The sequence below is a fragment of the Balaenoptera physalus genome, assembly GCF_965194825.1.
Source record: "Balaenoptera physalus genome assembly, contig: HAP1_SCAFFOLD_1171, whole genome shotgun sequence".
NCBI classification, from domain to species: Eukaryota; Metazoa; Chordata; class Mammalia; order Artiodactyla; family Balaenopteridae; genus Balaenoptera; species Balaenoptera physalus.
In genome coordinates, this window is record NW_028125623.1 from 172,557 (window position 1) to 192,097 (window position 19,541).

The following is a 19,541-nucleotide window of genomic DNA, read 5'->3' on the forward strand; positions in this document are numbered from 1 at the left end:
CAAAATAAACAGACCTAGAGGAAAATGTTGTCTAATTAAAAGATCACTGAAAATTATTTGCAGGCTATGATATCTACAATTACTAATCATTCTTATGTATAGTGTTCTATAGAGATTTTTTTTTTTAACATAGAGATTTTCTGAGACTTGACCAGTTTCTCAAGTGTCCCTCCAGGATAAAAAATAGTAATAAAAATAAAATTAAACATTTAATCAGTTTTAAAATTTAAAAATCATTTAAAGTTAATAAGGAGCCATAGAGTATTATTTATTAAGACTGTGAGATAGCAACATTTTAGATTTAAGTATACAGAACATAATAATCCTTTGAGAAAACAAACAAAAATTTAATAGAAATGTACCATACATATGTTCAAATTAGGAAGTTTTAATTGACATGTGGTGTGGATTTTTTTCTTCATGCCTATTATTAGATTTAATATATTTTACAGTTCAAAAGATTAAATCTCTTTGTATTATTATGGTTTGACAGTAAACCTGGATTTTCAAGCACATGGGTGACAGTAATGCAACTGGAAAGTTTCAGAGATAATAATACAGACCCATGTAGAGGGTGTAATTGTCCCAGGGGGGTAAGAGACATAGGTGTACTTGCTTATTCATAGACTGGTGACAGTTTACTATGACGCTAATCCTTACTTGTTTGAATGAATTAAATATATTGAAAATGAATGGTCATGAAGGCTGAAACATTTGACGCTAACATCCTAGCAACATTTCTTAGTTTCCTGTTGGTACCGAAGTACAAAATGCTAGGAAATATCAGTGACGTTTATTGAAGCGATTTCCTTTTTCTGTACTTGTGGGTTGATACTTCCAATCAAGTGTTGCTGATTAGATTCTGAAAGCATGTAATTGATTTTCAAACTCTTTACATCCTGGTTGCTATGTTTAAACAGCCACATGAGAAACATTTCCTGAGTCTAGGTAGATTGCTTTTTGTTTTACATGAGCAATAGCTTAAAAGGTGAGTTGACATTTAAAGAAATAAATATTCAAGCACGAGGTACATTTGAAAGTCATTAAGATTAATAAAGGTTTACAATAACATATTATCCTTAAGTGTTGACACAAATACTATGCTGTACTTATCTGACACTAATCTGTCTAACATATGAAGAATGGAAGCAATGATTTGATTTTGACCCAAATAATGATGTAATCATAACCTTTGCAAGAATGAATTAAAGCATATTCTAACCTTTTCATTATTTCACATTTTCACTACCAGAAAATCATTACTCAAAAGGGAAAGGAATGATTTTGCAACGGGGTCTTGCTTAGGGTTATATTTCAATTCCTCATAATGAAACATAAAGGACAGGAAAAAGAAGGTGAGGACATTCTATCAAATCACTACTTGCAGTTTTTCATATGTAATACTCAGTATAGTTTAAGACTTAACCAAGAGAACAACCCATTATGTCTCAGCAGCAAATCTGTCAATATGCTGATGGAGCAGAGGCATAATATATGTTATTTGAATATTGCAACAGGTAACTTTTATTTGTAAAATGCAAGGAAGATTTTACTTTAAGGGAAAAACTTCACAACCTAAGGATTTAATTAAAAAATATCAAGTGAACAAAAATTCTGAAAGCCTGTGAACATTAAACTAGATGAAAATTACAAACTTTTAATATGAAAAATTAAGTAGATCATCCCTTGATTTGTTGAGCATAATAAAGCTTATTGAAACTAATCAAATGACATTTTTTCTTATGAAGGTCTTTCTGATATATAGCATTGGAAACTTACTTCATTGTTCATGATCATTAATGCTGAATTTAATTTAATTCTATTTATTTTAATATTCAAACCTTTATTAGCTTCTGACACCGGTCAACCCCACTCCTGGGAGCAGTTCCCTCCTATACTTGTAAGATCATTTAATATGTACTTCGTAAGGAAGTCTGCATTTAGACTCAGGTTTGTTTGCTTGATTAATTTGGTGAACTTAAAGACATTGCTTAGTCAAAATTCAAACAACACATGGATTCTAAATTGCTCCAAGGTAAATTCTCAATTCTATACAATTTGCTGATTTTTAAAGGGGGGAAAAAAAAGATTTTCTAACTTTTCTCCAATTGTTTCCAAGGACAATTGACAATTTAATGCTATCATTTACATGTAGGCCAAAACATGATTTGTTCCTGTCTCCTTTTCACTTAATTCAACTTAAAAAAAAAAATGTATTGATGGCCCACAATGAGCCAGGTTTTATTTCACTTTCCAAAGATACTTTAGTGAATCAAACAAAGATGCCTGCCTTTGTGGAGCTTATATTCTAGAAGCGATGGGGCAGCAGATAATGATAAACATGGACACATAAATGATATTTTACATTAAAAGGCAATGAGCCTTATGGAATGAAAGAACAAGGAAAGGGTTTTCAATTGTAGGCGGGGCCTGGGGGTGGATTATACTTTTACTTAGGCTGGTATGGGTAGACCTCCTTTTGGTGATAGTTGAGCCAAAAATTTGAAGAAGTGAGGGACTTCACCCATGAAGATATCTGGGGAAAATTGACCCATTCAGAGTCAGAGCAAAATCCTAAATGCGGAACTTGTCTGGTATGTTTGGAGAAAGCTATGAAGCTAGTGTCACCGGAGAAGCAGAAGGTGAACCGGAGCTCCCGCTGCATCTCAGTGATGTGAGATGTCTGAGAACTAAGGGAGGGGTAATCATGTGGGGCTTTTAAGTCATTTTGAAGAGTTTGGTTTATATTCAGAGTGAAATGGGAGCTAATTTAGAAAGACTGAACTTCTGTTTGTTAATGACAATTCTGGCTACCATATAGAGAAGTTGTGGGAGAGGAACTGGGGTCAAATCAGGTCACCTAACGATCAAGCGCTTCCTGTAATTCAGACAGGGAGTGACAGAAAATACAGCCAATCCAAATAAGTACATCTATTTCAGGAAACACCCTGAAGCATCTTTGAATAGGACACTATCTAGTTTACACACCAGTCACATCCGATATTCAAAGGATTTTATAAGGTTATCACTTTAAGTTAAGTTTGGGAACACACATTCACTCCTCTTCTGTGGAGAATGGCTTTTGGCAAGATATTTTTAGTGCCATAACTACATTTCAGTGTGAATTATTTGGTGTGCAGATTATATAAAATGCTTTGACGTATACTATATCAGTACACAGTAAAATCAAAGAGGAGAACTAAGCAGGGCTTAATTCATAGGCCTAGTGTTGCAAACTTCTTTCCCTTTGTCCCTCTGAAATCTGCTTCTCAGAGTGAGACACAATAGGTTGAGCAACAAGCAAGGATTAGGTATGGTTCACATATGATTCCAGAGTTGGTTTATAATCTTGAATGAGAACTGAAAAGTCAAAACCCCTTTACTACAATTCCTTTTCATGTGACTCTTGGGCATGCCATGTTTAAGAGGTACTGTGTCCCACATCCCTTTAGAAATACTAAGTATTTATCTAACTGCCATTCTCCTAGCTCTTTCTAGTCATGGTTCCAAACTGAGCCATGATTTTGAACCATCATTCAACATTTTAACGAGTATGTATTTATGTATCTAGTAAGTTTGGCCAGCCTGGCATTTTCATATGGATTCCCACATATACAGTTTAGGAAGATTACACACATTAAAATGGTTCTTTCTTCCAAAAGTCCCTGTTATATTTACTATAGAGAAAAAAAATTGGATGATCATTTTAACCCTTGCTAATGTTTTTTACAAGATTACAAAAAGTTTTATCTAATAAATAACATAAAATATGTTTTATAAAATATAGATAAATTTTACAAAATATATACAGAGGTTGTATTAATAATTAGTAATTAGTAAATAATTAATAACCAATACAAAACCAATCAGGGGGTTGCTGCTCAGATACACAATTATGAGGATAAAAACAGAACAAAAACAAACATCACTGGAATACAGACCCCCCTCAGCTCCACCACTAACTAATAATAGGGATTGTCCTTAAGGACCTCCTGCCTCCCTCTTGCTGTCAGAATCCATTGTTAGCGACACCCTTTCTCTTTCATCCCTCCACATGTGTACAAAACTCCCAGTACAACTGTATTTAGCTGTGTTCTTTCTCATATCAGGTAAAAAGTAATATGCAAATAAACATGTAATCAAAGAGGTGAGTTATTTGTCAAATCTTGTGAGTTGCAAGGTCTTCTTAGTATGACAGCTAAGGAGAAATTCAATGTTTATATTAGGAAAAAAAACGAATTTAATTATGAAATGTAATCAGCACTCATATGCTGTGTGCCTGCTCCTTGAAAAAAGTTTTGCTAAGTCATGCCTTCAATTTCAAGACCTTACAGTTCATTGGAATGAGGAACTATGAATAGATATGTGCACATCACTACCTCCAGTATAAGACACTGGGAGAGAAGAGCTGGAAGGTAGCACTATAATGCCCTAGATTGCACTAGACATTAAATCTTTACCCATAGGATACCCATTTCATTTTACTAAATGGCTCTCTATAAACCTAGTGAAATGAATGATTTGCCAGATATTGTAAAGAGGGTAGAACTACAGGATTTTATAGTGTAGGTTCAAACTCTTTGCCTGACTCTCATAGTTTATAAGCTAGTCTCTTGCAGCCTTCACACAATGATGTTAAAAGCAAAGCAGCTACAAATTCCCTACCGTCGTCCTGGGCCCCCGTATCTCCAACCAGGAGTCGCTGAGAGGACAGAGCAAAGCGTCACCCTGCTGAATAGCAATTACTGCTTCTGTAATACCTATAATAACTGGCCCTAGTTTATAAAATTGAAACAAATTGCTTACAAGTGATTATTTTCAAGCAACATAAATAGTTTAAAGCTACTGCATCTGAAAAGTTAATTACCCTGAGTGCAACTCAGCATAATTTGCCTTTATAAAATATTTTATATTAAAAACCAGGCTGTTCACTAATGTCAGACAAAGGATTGTTCCCTTTGTGACAAGTTCACTTTTAATTTGCTTTTATTAATTATTTACTGATCCTATTAATAAAGAAAAACTGGAAATATATTACATAGCCTTTTATTTTTGGAAATTGAGATGTATTTAGAACTAAAGAGGAAATGAAGGAAGTAAATGTTCTTGTAATTCTTCACTCTCTGGCCGCTTCTATTCCAGAGACAGGAACAGCCCCCAAGACCACACTGTGAATTCGTCTGAGAATATCAACTGGGCTCAGAAACTTCCTCTCCCCCGCCCTCCAGCAAAACACATTTTATAACCAATCTTAACGAGCTGCAGTCTAGTGACTGTCAGTGGCCAGACCAACAAAGCTGACAAATTAATTTACCTTAAAGCATAGTTAAGTGGTAATAGCAGTGCTGTTTTCTCAGAGAATGTTTGCATTTCAGTAGGGACTCCAGGTTACCCCAAAGGAATTGACAATTAATAGTGAAGCTATACAAATGGCACTGATCAGAAATACCTATACAAATGGGACAGTATTAAGGTATATATATTTTTTCTACATATATTTGCTCCTACAATTTCAATTAGGTAATGATTTTCTGTTTTCTTTCTCAATGGACATTTGTTGTAGGAAAGCAGAAAAAAGCAGCTTAAAGCCAAAGACTTTTCCAGTATTTTATAAAATCTGAAATTGAATAAAGAGGTAGGTGTTCCACGTTAGAAATAAAGAGGATGATAACTTTGGGAAAGACAAGCCAACGACGGGCTGGTTTTCCCCAAGGATGAAAGCAGGTTGGAAGAACCTGAGGATTGTGAGAGTCGTGAGCCGACCTCCACCTGTTTGTGGGGAGGAGGCTGGGGGTGAGCTCGGGCTTATGGAAAAGGATGGAACTGAGCAACGTGGACGCTGGATCCCCACCCAGGAGCATCTGTATTGACCTAGTTCCTGAGCACGGCCCAGAAGCAACAGAGCTAATGGGAATGTGTCCTATAATACCTTGGGGCCATGTAAACATGTAAAGCACTGCGTTGTGCTGGAGTGGAAGTGTGCGCCCCACTAATTGAGTTTAAATTGTACATCTCCCATTCCTAGTAACTCTATTTTTGCATCCACACCCCAATCTCTCAGCTTCTGTCTTTCTAGGTGTCTCCTTGAGCACTATACATCACAGCAGATGCAAAGCAGGGTGTGATACATCTTTCTGGAGCATCAAGTTTTTTTTGTTTTAAAGTATTTATTTATTTATTTATTTATGGCTGTGTTGGGTCTTAGTTTCTGTGCTAGGGCTTTCTCTAGTTGTGGCAAGCGGGGGCCACTCTTCATCGCGGTGCGCGGGCCTCTCACTGTCGCGGCCTCTCTTGTTGCGGAGCACAGGCTCCAGATGCACAGGCTCAGTAATTGTGGCTCACGGGCCCAGCTGCTCCGCGGCACATGGGATCTTCCCAGACCAGGGCTCGAACCCGTGTCCCCTGCATTGGCGGGCAGATTCTCAACCACTGCGCCACCAGGGAAGCCCGAGCATCAAGTTTATTAACTAGAATTGGAAGAACCAAGGAGTCCTTGGAACAAGAACTATCCCCCTCCCCCACCAACACGGAAGACAGAAGAGTGGGGGAGGGGAGACGTGACCCAGGAATGACAGTCCAGTCTCTGAAGTTTCACCCAGGTGGGGGTTGAGGGGCAGACCTGCAGCCACGGTGGCCTCGCCTTCGGTCGCCCGGGCTGCTCCGGACCATCCTCTGAGCTGGCCAGGGTCTTGGATACGATGCTTCTGAAGGCCGCGCAGAGAACACCCTCATCTTCCCCTGCACCGGGCCCCAGGGAGCGTGGCGGCCTGACCTTCCTGCCTCGGTCATGCATGGGGTTCACATGGGCTCACTTTATTATGACGCCGCATGCTGGGCAGCTTGCAACAAAGATGTTTCAAAACAAAGTTCCAGATTCTCCTAGCCACCCCTTGCTTTTTCTGGCTGTGGCCAGAGGGAGTGGATGAGGACACACTCTCAGGCTGCCCAGTGTGGGAGGACCCTCCAGTGTTGGACACACCCGGGGGGCAGCTGGTTCCCTCTGGGGCTCCAATCCTGCTGCTGGTGGAGGGGGATGTCCCAGTGTCACACTGGGGGGCTGGGCTGGGGGTGGCAGTCCTCGACTGCAGGCTGGGTGGGGGACAGGCAGACTCACCGGTCTTCTGCCCCGCCTGCTGGTCTTCCTGCAGCTGCACGTTTTCTCCCTGGTAGAGCCACCTGCTTTTCAGGGGGGACACCACAGGGCTTGGAGAAGGCTCGAGTTCACTGCCGCTGAGGTCCCCGCGACAGAAGGGCCTCACAGTTACGATGGAGGCCCCTACCTGGGGTTTCTTGGCGCTCACACTGCCTGTTCCAGCATCCTGGATCTGGTCGCAAGTCAAGCCCGGAGTCGTCACCGTTGTCACCTTCAGGTCCTCTTCACAGGGTGGCTGGAGTGGCTCCTTCTGGCCCATGTTTAACCAAGCATGCCTCATGAGGTCAGGTAAGGTGCCTCTGTCACTGGGGTTGAGGGCAATCATTTTTTGTAATAGATCCCTTATCTCCAAAGACAGATAAGGTGGGATGTGGTATTTCCCTTGTAGGACTTGCTTCCGCAGCTCCTGGAAGTCTTTTCCCCAAAAGGGATGGCACCCAGTTACCATGGCGTAGAGCACTACTCCCAGGCTCCACACGTCCACCGCAGGGCCGCTGTAGCTCTGCCCCAGGAAGATTTCCGGGGCACAGTAAGGGGGTGTGCCGCAGATTGTGTCCATTTGTCCAGAGTCATCACACTTGTTGCTGAGGCCAAAGTCTGTAAGTTTGATATTCATGTTCGAATCAAGGAGCAGGTTCTCTGGCTTCAGGTCCCGATGCACGATGCCCCTCTGGTGGCAGTGCTGCAGGGCGGAGAGCAGCTGCCGGAACGGGCCTCGGGCCTCCGCCTCTGTCATACGGCCATGGATCTTCAAATAGTGGTACATGTCCCCCCCACTGAGGTACTCCATCACCAGAATAAATGCCTCCTCTGTGTTAATCGCCCCCAGCAGTTTTACAATATTGGGGTGATTCAGGAGCTTCATACCGCACACTTCCCGGAAAAGTGCCTGGACACTTGCGACGCTCTGACGCCTTTTCTTAACCACCTTGAGAGCCACCTGTGTCCCGGTCAGAATGTGCCGCGCCAACTTCACTTTACCGAAGGTGCCTTCACCAATGGTGCGGAGGATCTCAAAGTCATCAATATGAGCCTCCTTGTCAGCAGAGTTGGCTGTGAGGCCCTGCATCGTGGTGACCTGCTAACTACACTGACTGACAGCACTACCTAGCAACGCTAACTACGCTAACTAACAATGCTAACTGTACTAACAGTGCTAAGTGTGCTGTCTCTACTAACAACGCTAACTACGCTAACTGTACCAACGGCGCTAACTAGCACTAACTACACTATGCTAATCAAGTATTAACTACACCAGCTATGCTAACTATACCAACAGTACTGACTATGCTAATTGTACTAATCTAGCAATACTAACTAAAATTAAGATACAAATGAGAAAAAGAACAAAGGAAGAAAAGAAAGCAGAAGAAATGGAAAAGAAACACCAAAAAATGGAGAAGAAAAAATTTTAAACTAAAAGAAATGATAAAGAGAGAAAAATGAGAAGAAGGCAAAGAAGAAAGAAAAATGAGAAAAATAAAAAAGAGTAGAGAAAAGAGAAAAACAAATCAACAAAATGGCAGCAACAAGGAAAAAACAAGCTAACTGTAGGTCCAAGGCCGTCAGGTCACCAAAAGCAGCTTCCTGGGCTCTAAGGACCAAAAACCTGGGCCCAGCTGCCCCTTTTACAGGGCTCTGTGAAGTACATCACAGTGGTGCACTCTGAGGTCAGAGCAAGAAATGGATGCATCACAGCTGGGGGTAAACCACAGGGGTTTTCTCACTTCTTGAGTTCAAGGCCCCTTTACACTTAGGAAAAAGGATCCCAAAGAAATTTTTCTTTACGTGTGTTATTAGACATTGGTATTCACTTTGTTATAAATTAAAATCTGTAGGATACTTCAGTGGCCTTTTTATTTCTCGTTTGAAAATCTGTAATAATTTTAAAGACCTCATAATCTCTACACTTGAAATATTCAATTCCTTTTCCTTAAATTCTGGTCTCAAAATAATGTTGCAACTTAACTGACTTCACGATACTATACAAAATGTTCTGCTGCATAAGACATGATAAGGTACATTATGAAAGTTCTATGAAGCTGAGAGAAGATTTGCCAGGAAGGTCATGAGCAGATTTCTCATCAGGAGCCTCGGAGGCCAGATGGCATGGCTCAATGTACTTCAAGTGTTGAAGGAAAGAAACCGTCAACCAAGAATCCTATATCTAGCAAAACTTTCCTTCGAAAATGAGGGAGAAATCAAGACATTCCCAGTTAATCAAGAGTTGAGAGAGTTCTTAACCACCAGACCCGCCTGCCACAGGGAGTTCTTCAGGTTGGAGTCAAGGACCCTGCACAGTAGCTCAAAGCCTTATGAAGAAATAAAGACCTCTGGCAAAAGTAGATAGACGGGCGATGAGAAAAGCTAATACTGTTGTAACTTTGGTTTGTAGCTCCACTTTTTGTTTTCTATTTGATTTAAGAGACTAATATATAATAAAACACACCACACACATAGAAATCAAAAAAAAATCTATACCTAAAGCTATCACTAGAATTAAAAAATTTCACACATCTTATTAATATATACACTTGATGAAAAAAGCGTTGAAAATTAGCATCAATATTGATATAACTATTTAGGAATTTAGATGACATGTTCCCCTATGTAATTAAATTAATATTTGGGAGAAAATTAGGAGATAAAAATTCTTTGAAATCTTAACATTTCATTATAAAATAACCTTAATAATTACATAAATGAAGTAGAACTTTGGTGTGTAGATTTCTATCTACATATACATGGAAAATTATGAAATATATACAAACATGTACACACAGAATGGCCTTTACATATTCTATGAAAAATTCGTTCCCACCAACTAATGTTATCACGGAAAAAAATTTCCAGAGGAGATATAGATAGATAGATAGATAGATAGATAGACAGACAGACAGATATGGATATATGTATCTATGTTTGCCTCTATAGACCCTTACTAGTAGTTGGCATTATGGATGGTTCTACTAATTGACTCTTCTCAAATTTCTCCATGTAAGTTTGAGATAAACATGTAGGACAGCTTTCTTACCATGTGGGTAGTAAATGGGAGCAACAAGGACTATTGAAGGAGAACACAGCACATTGCTGCGTTAGTCTACTGAATATACTAAAGGGAGAAATTGAACCATCCCCATGTCAATCCTTGGGGATTAAGCAGAAGAACAAGGTGTTTACGTTACTCAAGTTTCAAACAAGCGAACAGACACCTCAGCACTTCCAGGTAACTACATTTCCACAAAAACTCCTATGAACATGCCAATAAGTCCAGAGCATCAAGAACTATGGCTAAAGAGGCCTTATGAGGCACTCAAAGACCTCACTTAGCCTAGAGTAAGTGGTTATACAGACTAATCCTTCTGTAACCCAAGTGAGGGGTGGAGAAGAAGCACTTCCTCATAGCATAGGGCAGTGGTGATGGACAGAGAATATGCAAGGAATGAACTCTTAATACTGGCATCTTGTAGGCACACAGAGTATATAGATCATAGGAACAATGAGAAAAGAAACCTTTAGTTCCTTTAATTGGCTGAATTCATTAGAGGCTAGTATGGTTTCAACAAAAAAAAAAAAAAAAAAAAAAAGAGGCTCTTTCTAGCACAAGAGTTGGAAGATTGGTGGCCTATTTCAGTAGTTCTTATATAATCCAAACTCAGGTGAACAAGTGTTAGAGACAATATACTTTATTATGATCAATCTTTGTAGGAGAGGCATAAACCCAGTCTGATTATATTTGAAAAAAAACTACTGTGATAATACTTCCCTTCCACGTGTTGGAGTATAATCTGCCATAATATATTTGGAGAAAATCTGGAATTTATCACATTCACAGTGAAAAAAAGAACAATCTGCCAGGGATTGGGGAGGGGAGGAGGGAAGGATGAACAGCTAGAGCAGACAGGATTTTTAGGGCAGTAAAACTATTCCACATGATGTGGTGGTAATGGTGGGTACATAACATCATGCCTTTGACAAAACCCACAGAACTGTAGATCACAAAGAATGTGAGCCCTTAAAATAACTGACTTTATTTTATAACAATGTATCAATGTAGGTTCAATTTTAACATGCTTACCACACCAAGGCAAGATGTTAATAATGAGGGCAAGGGAAGGAGTAGGAGGGGGAGTATATGGGAACTCTGAACATTCTGCTCAATTTTTCTGCAAGCTCAAAACTATTCTAAAAATAAATTCCAATAATTCAAAAAATGTAAAGGGAATAAGAAAGGCATATGAAGTTAATACTAAACTAAAAACTTTGGAGTAGGCATATTAATTTCAACAAAGCTGATTTAAGAATCAGCTTGGGACACCTGGAAACAAAGGGCAGGGTTAGCCCCTACAGCCAGTGCTGCTTTACAAGATTTGGAATAAACACATAACTGAGTCTTTTGCTCCATGTGGGAGTGAAGAAAAGTGTAGGAGGGGCCTTGCCTCCAGCCTTACAGTCAGCTCCCTGAGGGGTTGTTCTCTATCTTGTTTCATAGTGAGACTGTTTATTGGTGACATTCTTTCTGGGTCAAAACCATTCCAGTGGGGGTAAGCTGAGACGAAGTGAGAGAGTGTCATGGACATACATACACTACCAAATATAAAATAGATAGCTGGTGGGAAGCAGCCGCATAGCACAGGGAGATCAGCTCGGTGCTTTGTGACCACCTAGAGGGGTGGGATAGGGAGGGTGGGAGGGAGATGCAAGAGGGAGGAGATACGGGGATATATGTATACATATAGCTGATTCACTTTGTTATACAGCAGAAACTAACACAACATTGTAGAGCAATTATACTCCAATAAAGATGTTAAAAAAATTTTTTTTTTAATTAAAAATACCAAGGAAAAGGTGGGACATTACATATTAATAAAAGTATCAATTCTCCAAAAAGACATAAAACTCCTAAAGTTGTGGAATCTGACATCAAGCTTTCAATATATGTGAAGCAAAAACTGATAGATCAAGTAGGTACAGAATCAGTAAGGATAGACTTGACCTGGACAGTAATAGCAATCAAACTAATATAACTGGCATTTATAGACTACTCCACTCAACAACAATAAAAGATACATTTTTCTCAAGCTCATGTGGATCACAGAGAAAAGTCTCAAGAGGAATTTTAAAAAGCAATTATATAGAATTAAAAATTTTAAAAAAATTGTAGATACAGAGAAAGCAGTGCTGAGAGGAAAATTAAGTGCATATATTCAGAAAGAAGAAAGATCTATAATCAGTAATCTGAGCTCCACCTCAGGAAACTAGAGAATGAAGAACAATTTAATATTAGTGTAAACAGAAAGTAAAAAGAAATAATACATATGTGAGCATAAGTTATTGAAACTGAAAACTTTAGTAGAGAAAATCAATGAAACCAAAAACTTCTTTGAAAAGACCAGCAAAACTGATAAACCTCTAGCCAGGTTAACAGAAAAAGAAAAGAAAAGAAAAAATAATTACCAGTATCAGAAATTAAAGAGACGTCATCCTGACCTGTTTCATGAATGTTAAAAAGGCAGTAAAGAACAACAAGCAGAACTCTATAATTTAGATGAAACAGAATGATTTCTTCACAGACACAAATGCTTAAAACTTACACAAGGAGAGACAGGTAATCTGATCAGGCCCATATCTATTAAAAAAAAAATTGTATCAATAATCAAAAACCTTCCAAAAAAGAAACCTTCAGTTCAGATAGTCACCGGTGAATTTTACCAAATCAAAAGAAAGGGTGCCAATTACCACAATCTCTTCCAGAAAACAGAAGCTGAGGAAACTCATTCTATGAGGTCAGCATTACCATAATACCAAAACCAGACACAAGCATTACGTGACATAAAAATATTTATATATCATGTTAAGAAGTTGAAAACTTTCTCACTAAAATCCAGAAAAAAGGAAAGATATTCTCTTTTACTCTTCCTACTCTCCGTTTTAGTGAGATTTTTAGCTAGTACTTTAAAACAAGAAAAAAAAAAAACAAAGAGAAAGTATTTGGCTTGGAAAGGATTACATAAAGCTGTCTATACTTGCAGATGACATGACTGTCTCTGCAGAAAAATATAATTTTGGAAAATTATGGAAATAATAAAGGACCATAACAAGGTCACAGGATTCATGGTTTAGTATATATTTTTGTGTATATGCTATACATACATATATATGTATTTTGTATATATACCGTACATATAAATATAAACACACATACATTTAATACGTCAATGAAATTTGAAATTAAAACATACCATGTTGGGCTTCCCTGGTGGTGCAGTGGTTGAGAATCTGCCTGCCAATGCAGGGGACACGGGTTCGAGCCCTGGTCTGGGAAGATCCCACGTGCCGCGGAGCAACTGGGCCCGTGAGCCACAACTACTGAGCCTGCGCGTCTGGAGCCTGTGCCCTGCAACAAGAGAGGCCGCGACAGTGAGAGGCCCGCGCACCGCGATGAAGAGTGGCCCCCGCTTGCCGCAACTAGAGAAAGCCCTCGCACAGAAACAAAAACCCACCACAGCCAAAAATAAATAAAATAAATTTCTAGTTAATATTATAAACAAAAAAAAAACATACCAGGTATATTGTACCATAAAAATGAAGTACTTAAATATAAATCTAACAAAATATGTATAGGAACTATATGTGCAAAACTATAAAATGCTGATAAAAGAAACCAAAGATTAAATAAATCAAGAGTTATTCTGTGTATACTGACTGGAAAAATCAATATTATTAAGATGTTTATTCTTCTTAACTGTATCTATATATTCCATGCAATTCCAATCAAAATTCCAGTGAGCTCTTTTCTTGATATTGACACACTAATATCAAGTTAATGTGGAAAGGAGAAAGACCTAAAACAGCCAAAACAATAATAGAAGATTAACAGCATAGCTGTAGTGCTAACAATTCCTGATTTCAAGAATTACTATAAAGCTACAGTAATCAAGAGAGCATGATATTGGCTCAAGAATAGACACATAGATCAATTAAACCATAGAAACAGCCCAGAAGGAGAGGCACAGAAATGCAGTCAACTGGTATTTCACAAGGGACAAAGACAATCAAGAGAGAAATAGATGAATGGATAAACAAAGTGTGGTACATTCAAACAGTGCAATATTCTTCAATGAAGAAAAATAAATGAACTAAAATGCCATGAAAGGATATGGATGAATATTAAATGTATAGGGTAAAATGAAAGAAGCCAGTAGCAAAAGTCTACATACTGAATTATTCCACTTATATGACATCTGGAAATGACAGAACCTATAGGCATGGTAAATCAGTAATGGCCAGTAGATTAAAGAAGGGCTAGAAATGATGATGAAACACAGGGAATATGTTCAGAGTTTCAAAACAATGCTGTATACTTTCATTGCAGATACATGACACTAAGCATTTGTAAAATTCCATAGAGCTTTACAGCTCAAATAGTAAATATTAATATAAACAAATTTTAAAAAATCATTTAAGAGGTCAGGGGAATCCAGGATGGGTGCAGAATGTAACTCGGGGCTGGGTATATGGGAACTGTCTGTATTACCCTTTCAATTTTTCTATAAATCTAAAATGTTTTCTAAAAACAAAAATTTATTTTTAAAAAATTCTGCAAGACACAAATAGAATACATTCAAAGAAAGTCACATCATAGTCAAACATCATAAATGAAAATAATATTTAACCAGAAAATAAAAAGATACATTATATTCTGGCACAACAATAAGAAGAATGAGAGCTAACATCATCAGAAACAAGTGAAGCCAGAGATAATAAAATCATATATTTAATGAAATTATAGGAAAAATGTGTAACCCCCAAACTTTATCTCTACTAATAATTTTGTCCCAAAATTAAGGTTAAATAATGAAATTTTCAAATAAACAAGAACAGGCAGAATTTGTTGCTAGCTGAACCAGACTGCAAGGAATACTGTTGATAGCTCTTCAGATAAGACAAAGAAAACCAAACCAAACCAAAACAAACAAACAAAAATGAGCACAAATTTACTGATGTACGTATCTGCAGGAAGAAACGAAGAGCACCGGAAAGGGAAATTGTGAATTTAACTATAAAATAATATTTATAAAATATATTAAATAGTTACTAACTCTTTAAAGAAAAAACTACACTGTGCATACATAACACATAATAGAAGGAGAATGAGTGACAACTAAAGTACAAAGGACAAAACAACAATACATGGTATTTTACTTACAATAATGGCTAATTGGCATAATTTAAGTCACTTTGAAAAGGTAAAGATTAAAAAGCTGAATTTAGAAAATAACCAGTAATAACACAAAGCAACATACATTTAAAACACTGACAGAATTAACAGGAGTTACAGAAAAATATACAATGAACCACAGCTATTTCAAACAGGATTTTCGCATAATTAAAAACAAAACAATCAGTAATGCTATAAAAGCTTTATTTTTTATTGAAGTAAAATTGATGTATACCATTATAAAAGTTTCCGGTGTGCAACACTGTAATTCAATACACAACGGGATCATCATCAAAAGTGTAGTTATCATCCATCACCACAGAGTCGATCCCTTTTACCCATTTTGCCCACCTCTCAACCCCTTCTCCTCTGCTGTATCTCTTCTAGATATAAAAGTTTTAAACTATATTATTATCTAACTTACCTAACAGAAATTTATAGAATACTACATCTGGCAGCTAAAATACATAGTCTTTGGGGCTATAAAACAAGTCTCAATAAGTCACAAAGGATCATATGTTCTGTGAACATACATAAATGAATAAATGCTTTCGCGAAGAATAATGAGATAATCTTATGTGTTTGAGAATTAGCAGTACGTGTCTAAATGAACACTTGTTTAAAAAAATGCAATGGGAATTTAAAATATATTATTGACAGTATGGAAATAGAAATGTACCTTATCAAAACTTATATGATTGAGGCAAAACAGTCTTTGGCTATACTTTATCATTTAAATATGAAAGTTTAAAAAATCAATCAGCTAAGCCTCCATCTCAAGATTCTAAAAAGGAAAAGGGGAAATTTAAAACCCAGAGGAAGAAGAAGGATAAAAAGTAGAATGATGAGAACAAAGATCAAAGATATAAAATAGAGAAAAATAACAAAGCCATAAGCGTTAATCTTTGAAAGTTTAATAAAATTGATAAACTCTGTAGTAGTAGAATAATACCCCCTCCCAAGTTGTATAAGTGTTATTTCCCAGAACCTGGGAATATGTTCCCTTACATGGCAAAGAGACATTGCAGATGCAGTTAAGTCAGGATCTCCATAGCGTTTCCTGAATTACCCTGGTGAGCCAGTGTAATCACAAAGGTCCTTATTTTGAAAAAGAGTAGACGAGGGAAGCAGAAGTGTCGGAGTCAGAGAAGGAGATGTGACAGTGGAAGCAAAGTGAGAATGATCTCATTTCAGGCTGTAAGTATGGAAGGGGGCCAGTAGCTGAGGATTGGGGAGAGCCTCTAGAAGCTGAGAAAGGCAAGAAACTGGATTCCCAGAATGTGCAGAAGGAATGGGGTCCTGTAAACATTTTAACTGTAGCTTAGTTAGACCTATTTTGAACTGTGATCTCCAGAACTGTAAAATAATCAATTTGTGGTGTTTTAAGTCACTAAGACTGTGTTAATTTGGTACAGCAGCAACAGGAAACTAAGAGAAACCCTTAGCAAGACTGATAAAAAAATGTAAAGTACACACAAATTAACGTTAACTGAAAGCAGTATAGTGGTGCCAATACACATATTTTCAAATTAAAGGAGAATAAGAGAATAGTGTATTTCCTTCTTGATTTTCAATACTGTATTTAGCAGAAACCAACTTTATTTATTAGCATAAGGACATAGGGGCGACAATGAAAAACAACAATCATAAGGAGAAAAAAGAAAAGAAAACAAAATGTACTATTTAATTAATTGTAAATGGATTAAAAAAATCATCCATTTTTAATTTGCTGTTTGTTAACTTTTTTTTTTTAACATCTTTATTGGAGTATAATTCCTTTACAGTGTTGTGTTAGTTTCTGCTGTATATCAAAGTGAATCAGCTATACATATACATATAGCCCCAGATGCCCTCCCTCTTGCCTCTCCCTTCCCCCGTCCCTATCCCACCCCTCTAGGTGGTCACAAAGCACGGAGCTGATCTCCCTGTGCTTGAGTATCTTTTTAAAACAGCAAGATGTCCGGATCCTAATATCAATAAAACAAATTAGGACCATAAATGACTCCATTAAAATAAATCTGTTGCCCATAAATTTTCTAGCAATTAATATAAATCAACTTTATTATAAATTGTATAGTACACTCCTGCCAAACTGAGAACTATATATTTTATTTCCATCTGTATTTTGAAGTGTGAATACTAGAAAATTAGCTTTAATAAAAGCTCAATTAATCTAAGTAATAATGCCTAAATATCTCTTGGTGTGAAGGGTCTTGAAACACATGACTTTCCATCCCAATGCCAGTTTTGTCTAATCATCTTATGGGCAAAATTTATGTCATATTTTTACTTTGAAAAATCTATTTGGAACAAAGAAAACTATAGTTAGGCAACAATTCCTGTATTGTTGAAAATTAGCAACTGTTATCACAACAACAACAATAAAACGTACTTTGACTCCAATGTAATTATGTACTTAATTTTTCTCTTTTTTAGTTTTCAAGAACCATTTTTTATTAAACCCATATAAGAAAATTTACTTATCGGTGTTATTTCTATTTAATTTACAAGAAGACTGAAGCAACAGTTATGTCAGTATTATATATTGCTTAAATTTTTTCACTGATTTTATGTTAGAGTTATTTGGAAAGTTTATAGTCCTTAAATTTCGATTAATGTCCTCACATTTTGTTGCATGTGTGCTCAGTTCTCCCAAAAATTATTTGAACTTGACCACTCTGAATATAAAGCTGGCATTCAAGTCGATCAAAAAATTACTTATGTCTTTGGTGAAATGTCTATTTACGTCTTCCGCCCATTTTTTAATTGGATTGTTTGTTTTTTTTGATATTGAGCTGCACGAGCTGTTTGTATATTTAGGAGATTGATCCTTTATCTATTGTTTCATTGGCAAATATTTTCTCCCATTCTGAGGGTTGTCTTTTCATCTTATTTATGGTTTCCTTTGCTGTGCAAAAGCTTTTAAGTTTAATTAGGTCCCAGAAGACATACAGATGGCCAAGAGGCACACGAAAAGATGCTCAACATCACTAATTATTAGAGAAATGCAAGTCAAAACTACAGTGAGGTGATACCTCACACCGGTCAGAATGGCCATTATCAAAAAATCGAGAAACAATAAATGCTGGAAAGGGTGTGGTGAAAAGGGAACCCTCCTGCACTGTTGGTGGGAATGTAAGTTGATACAACTATGGAGAACAGTGTGGAGGTTCCTTAAAAAACTAAAAGTAGAACTACCATATGACCCAGCAATCCCACTACTGGGCATATACCCTGAGAAAAGCATAATTCAAAAAAGAGACATGTACCACAGTGTTCACTGCAGCACTATTTACAATAACCAGGACATAGAACTAACCTAGATGGATAAAGAAGATGTGGCACCTATAGACAATGGCGTATTACTCAGTCATAAAAAGAAACGAAACTGAGTTATTTGTAGTGAGGTGGATGGACCTAGAGTCTGTCATACAGAGTGAAGTAAGTCAGAAAAAGAAAAACAAATACGTATGCTAACGCATATATGGAATAGATTCCATATATGCAATCTAAAAAAAAAAAAAATGGTACTGATGAACCTAGTGGCAGGGCAGGAATAAAGATGTAGACATAGAGAATGGACTTGAGGATACTGGGGTGGAAGGGAAAGCTGGGGCGAACTGAGAGTAGCATTGACATACATACACTACCAAATGTAAAACAGTTTGCTAGTGGGAAGAAGCAGCACAGCACAGGGAGATCAGCTCGGTGCTTTGCGATGACCTAGAGGGGTGGGATAGGGAGGATGGGAGGGAGGCTCAAGAGGGATATGGGGACACGTGTATGCATATGGCTGATTCACTTTGTTGTACAGCAGAAACTAACACAGCATTGTGAAGCAACTATACTCCAATAAAGATCTATTTAAAAATTACGTATGATTTAAGTGAAATTCATTAAGACTAAGTACTTAATGAAAATTAGCAAGGTGTTTCATCTCTCTTCAGAAACAAATATCCATTTTTACCTTTACTTGATATATCTGAAGTAACGTATATAGATTTGCCTTTGAATATTACATTTCTTCCATCTGGTCCACTACTATTTTGGAAAGCTTGGTCCTTTCTGAGTGAGAAACATAAGATTTGAAATGATTAAGGTCCATTTATAACATTACTATTTGCTTAAATTTTATATCATTATCTGTCATTATTGAGTAGAATGCAT

General features: G+C 37.3%; 1 long non-coding RNA gene across 1 annotated transcript in view; it reads right to left on the minus strand.

Annotated features, from left to right (window-relative positions):
- Positions 1–19,541, minus strand: part of LOC309653799 — a 146,565-nt gene that overhangs the window by 62,725 nt on the left and 64,299 nt on the right. The window contains exon 3 of the long non-coding RNA XR_014259514.1: positions 13,396–13,550. This is a non-coding gene — a long non-coding RNA (uncharacterized lncRNA). The remainder of the gene's footprint in view (positions 1–13,395; positions 13,551–19,541) is intronic.